The following is a 5,664-nucleotide window of genomic DNA, read 5'->3' as shown; positions in this document are numbered from 1 at the left end:
CTGGTTTTCCAGTCACAATCCATCTGGCCTTGGTGAGCTCCCAACAGATCGGCCCCACTGTCTCCGTGGGTGGTTGCACCCCTCTTGGCCCTGACTTCCTTGCTCATCTTCTCCCTCCTTCTGTTCCTCATTGGTACTTTGGGAGCTCAGTCCAGTGTTCCAGTGTGGGTCTCTGTCTCTATCTCCATCCATCGCCAGATGAAGGTTCTATGGTGATATGCAAGATATTCATCAGTGTGACTATAGGTTAAGGCCAGTACAGGCGCCCTCTCCTCTGCTGCCCATGGAACTAGTTGTGGAAATCCCCTTGGACACCTGGGAACCCCTCCAGAGCCAAGACTCTAGCCAACCCTAAAATGGCTCCCTTAGTTAGGATAACTTCTTCCCTGCTCCCATATCCACCCTTCCTAGATCTCAATTATACTGTTTATATTTACATTTATACAATATCTGGTAAAATGAAAGATGTAATCCTATGCAACTTTTATTAAAGTGAATCATATTTATTATGCTTATAAAATTTTCTAATTATTAAGGGGAACCATCTAAAACAACTGTATTTTTCTTCAGGGTAAACTGCAATATATTTTCACACTTCTTTTTAGCACAAAATATGTAATAACATATTTCACAGAAAATTTATATGTACCTTTTATTAATTTTACAATATCAAGTTTGTTCTGGGAAAAAGTAACAACAAAAATAATTACCAATTAATGCTGCTAATAGTTAATTAGAATTTTAAATGAGGCTATATTGGACACAGATGGATTTACTGTATTAGGGAACATTTATGAAACAAGCACGAAAGATATTTTTTGAGAACTGGCTTGTGTTTCTCACGGATTATTTTATGGTAACAATTCAAAGTGTCTCTGTTCCTTTAAGGGCACTGCCTCTTTCATAATATATTCACCAAATTCATTCTGAAACCAGTAAAAGAGAGATATTTTGACTTTCTAAAAGTGCTGAAAGGAAGAGTAATTTGGGAAAACAGTTTGAAAATATAAGAGAAATCCGTGAGCATTTGAGCTAAATCCAGAGATGGCAAACATATTTTGTAGCTTTCATTTTATGTCTGTTCACATGCTGAGTTGAAAATGAAGATGTGTATTGATCAAACTACTGAATAGAAGAGGATGCTCAAAAAGCCTTTAGGCTGATGCTATGGAGTAATGAATGCTCATGCCTGAAAACACATTATAATGTTTCTGGGCAACCCTTCTGTCACAGAATGTATTTTAGAGTGGCCGTGTCTTAGACTGTTCAGATTTCTCTAACAGCATAAGCTAGAGGGTTCATAAAAAATAGAACATTATTTGTCACAGTTGAGGAGTTTGGGAAATTCAAGTTGATGGTATTTGTGATAGATTCAGGCCCAAGAAAGTCCCTGATACATATTCCCTACACAGACCCTGAATGGCTTTTCTCCAAGCCTCAACCCAATAAAATAATAACACTCTGAAAACAGAAACAGAGCAGGGGAAGAGACACCTTGTACCTTAGCCTAGAGTCAGGAAAACATCCCCGAACCCTGAAACCAGGACCAAAAGAGCCCACTAAACCCTCACATTCAGAGGATACAAAAGATATTCACTCTGATCACAAAATTAGGGTAAAAATGTTAAAAGAACCACAAAAAGAAATACGGTTTGGCTCCCGAATTGGAGCAAACTCTACCACTGACACAAAAACATCATTCACGGGGAAAACTTTCCAGTCACTGATCCCCTATAGTCTTGGAATACCTCTCAGGCAGGTACTATTAGTCCGGAATTCCTTTCAGCCCTTGAAAGCCCCGTACATCATAGGAAATAGTCAATCTCAAGCCTGGCCTGGAAGTCTAGAATTATTCTCACCCCAGAAAGGAACAGCCAATCACAAGCCCAGAGACTTGGAATTCCCCAATCCTCTTCCCCTATATTAAGCCCCTCTGTTCACTGCTTGGAGTCTCTCCTGAGCTGTTCCTGTTGCTACTACTGATTCTTCGGACAGATGGAGGAACCTGAGTTAACTTGGGAATGAAGACTCTGTTTTTGCATTGGAGTGGGTCTCCTATTGGCCATTCGGGTTCTGAAATTCAGGCATAACATTTGTACACTTGATATCTGGAAAAGGCCTATTCCTCAAGGATGAGTTTCTCTCATGCCCTCATCTGATGTATTAGGAAGAATCTAAAGTAGAAAGAATGTGTATTTAAAGGAGGATTTATTAGAATGACTTACATGATAGGATCTAGGTAGCTCAACCATAGTTTCTTCCACAGAAACGGCTGAGAGAACCCTAATGTCTCATTCATGAGCTTGAGTAATTCAGAACTCCTAAACTGGTGATCCTTGAAAGACTTCTGAAAAGTCACTGGTCTTCAGTTCACAATAGAAGTTCAAAGAAACTAGGTTCAGATACTGTGAAAGGAGTTGCAAAAAAAAAAAAAAGGGGGGGGGAGCAGAAGTATAAACAATAGATAGATAAACTCAAAAACAAGGTAGATGATCTTGACAACTTGGAAATGGAAAATAAACTCCCCTGGAAGACGGGAAGGCAACGAGGCATGAAGTAATGTTCTCCATTTTCAGCTTATGAAACCACTACGTTTCACAACTCATAGCAATATTTTGAAAAGAAAGACACACTTCTGTGCTTGAGTTTTACCTTACAAAGTGTCCAGCCTTAGGTGTAAAGTATTCTTACAATAATGCGATTGACTATTACTTTGATGGCCATAAAATACACCTCTTGCTATCTTCCTTTAACGAAATTCCCTCCTATCTGACTATCATTCTTGGATAAACTACATCAGATGTAAGTATCAAATACTCTTAAGTTTTTATATATTATGAGATCTGTACCTGCAAATTTATATTATATAATTTATAAACAAAATTTGTCTTTAAGAAGAAAAATACAAAAGCAAACTAGAAAAAAATATTATGATATGAAGTATATAGAGTTAGTTTTACTGCTTTGTGGTATCCTGTAATTATAAGGTACATTAATATACTTTATATGGTTATTCTGAGGTGAGGAATGTTAGAAAATTCAAAAATTAAAGCCTTTACACAGTAGACAAGTTTCAATTTTCCTTATCCGTTTGACACAATTGTTTCTAGATCTCAGTTGTTCCGATATCTCTGTATTTCCTGCTGTACTGTTGAAACAAGCTTCCCCCATCACCTGCCTAATATACACACAAGCTTGCTTCCATGTGAGGAAGACTGTAGGTCTTTTCCCTCACCCTCTGCATTCTGCTTCTGATGCTCTCTTCATCTTCTGGGTGCCAACTGGATAGAATGGTGGATAATCAGTTTTAACTTGTTTTAGTAGATGCCTACATAAATCCCAACTATCTTTGTGTCTAACTGTCCATTCATCTTTTTATATATGGGTCTATTTACACATATTAAGATGAGTTAAAATTGAGAAAGAGAACTTAGTGTCATATAAAGATAGCGTGTGTGATATCTTAGTGCTGCATGCTATGTGTTCTATGTGTCCAAGCCCAATGTCCTCTTTTCCTCAATATCAAATTTTCTCTTGCAGGTTGAACATGCTGCTTCCTGTACTTGCTTAAGGATTTCATTGCTATTAGTTCTCAACTTGCTTTATTTTTCTTCCCATTATAAGCACAGAGTTGGAAAAATAAAGCATTATATCAAACAGTAACAACAATAACAAAGGGATTTAATTGCCTCTAGTTCCTACTTGGTTTCAACAAGGCCATTTTCTAATGCAATAAGGTTGTTTATCATTTTTAATGCTGATTTGAGGTTTGCAAATATAATAGAATTTATGCTCCTTCTGTAGTTGCAATAGAAAAATGAGGAATACACATTTACACAAAGAGGCAAGGGGGAGATATATAACATGAAAAGTTTGTGCATATGTTAAAAATCAGAAGTTAAGTATTCAAGTTTTTAAAAAGTCATTTTTGAAGAAGAGATAGCTGATTTACTTCACATCACAGTTTCCGTGGATCTGGGAAACACAAGGTTATATATGCTAAGACATGGATGCTACCTTCAATGTGTCAAGGAAATATTTTAACTTGCTTTTGTTACTATGAGCATAGCAATCTTTTTAATAATGACATTAGAAACTAAAATATTTGTAGATATCATAACTTAAGCCACTGTAGACCTTGAATGTACTAAAAATAGACATTGTATAAGGAATTAAACAAGTGAAAGAATAAGAAATTACCCATAAGATAACGAACTTTGAAATGTAGTTATGCATTAGCAACAGAAAAACATTTCATGGAGATAGCAAACAAAGAAAATAATTTTTATAAATACTTCTTCTGGGAACTTGAGAGTTTGTTTAGTGAGCAGCAGCTAAGGACCTGGGTTCAGAAATGCAATATTTACCACAAACCAGGTGCGATACAGGAGCAATAACATTATACCTAGAGCTCAGTAAGAGGAGCTAGATGGATCCAGAGGGATTTCTGACCAAGCAGGGTACTCAAAGGGGAATATACATATTTTGTGAGAAACTCTGTCCCTACCGCTGAGTTAGACCACAACAGAGAAAGACACCTAGCATTGGTCTGTGGACCTCTGACCACCATATATACATTCATGGCTTCCCCCACAAATGCATACCTGCACACATGCAGAATATTATCTATTTCAGGTTTTATTTATCTTATATTATTCTATTGAAATAATAGACAACAAAAAAATAACAAAAAGAACACTTTCTTTATATATTTAAATTTTAAATAATGATGTGGAAGTTGACCTGAAGTCCAAACACATGTTAGGGAAGCAGAACCCGTGCCTTGTGAAAGTAAAGGCAAAATCAATGACACCTGGCTCGATTAAGTACTACTTTTTAAATTTACTTTTAAATTATTTCTTAATTTTATTTTTATATTCCATTTGCAATTCTCCTACCACTCCTCCTTGTCTCACTTCCCGCATCCACTCTCCATTTACTACTCCCAATGGGTAATGGCTCTCATCGGAAGTCAGCAAAGATTGGCACATTAAGTTGGAGCAGGACCAAGTCTCTATCCCCTGCATTAAGGCTGAATATGGCATCTCACCATAGGGATAGGTCTCCAATATGTTAGATCATATACCAGGGCTAGATCCTGGTCCTACTGCCTCACAGATAGGCCAAGCTTCACCACATATGGAGGGCCTAGTTTGGTCTCATGGAAACTCCACAACTAAACTTACCACAAGGACACTTGCTGAACAATGTATATATCAGGATTCCTCATAATAGCCAGAATCTGGAAGGAACCTAGATGCCCCTCGACTGAAGAAAGGATGAAAAAAAATGTGGCCCATTCACACAAAGGGATGTTATTCAACTGAAAAAAAAATGACATCATGAAATTTGCATGCAAATGGATGGATGCTACTAGAAAAATCCATCCACAGAGGCAACACAGACTTAGAAAGACAAAAACAGTATGGACTCACTCATAAGTTAATATTAGATGTAAAACAAAGGACAACCAAACTAAAACAGACAGAGAAGTTAGGTAACAAGGAAGACTCTAAGAGGAACACATGGATTGCCAAGGGTAGAGAAATTACATGAAATCTCTTGAGTAAATTGAGCTCACCAAGGCCAGCTGGACTGTGACTGAAAAAGCATGGGATAAAACCGGACTCTCTGAACATGGCGAACAATGAGGGATGATGAGAA

This window comes from Microtus ochrogaster, unplaced genomic scaffold (assembly GCF_000317375.1).
Source record: "Microtus ochrogaster isolate Prairie Vole_2 unplaced genomic scaffold, MicOch1.0 UNK2, whole genome shotgun sequence".
NCBI lineage: Eukaryota > Metazoa > Chordata > Mammalia > Rodentia > Cricetidae > Microtus > Microtus ochrogaster.
This window is presented reverse-complemented; position numbering follows the sequence as displayed.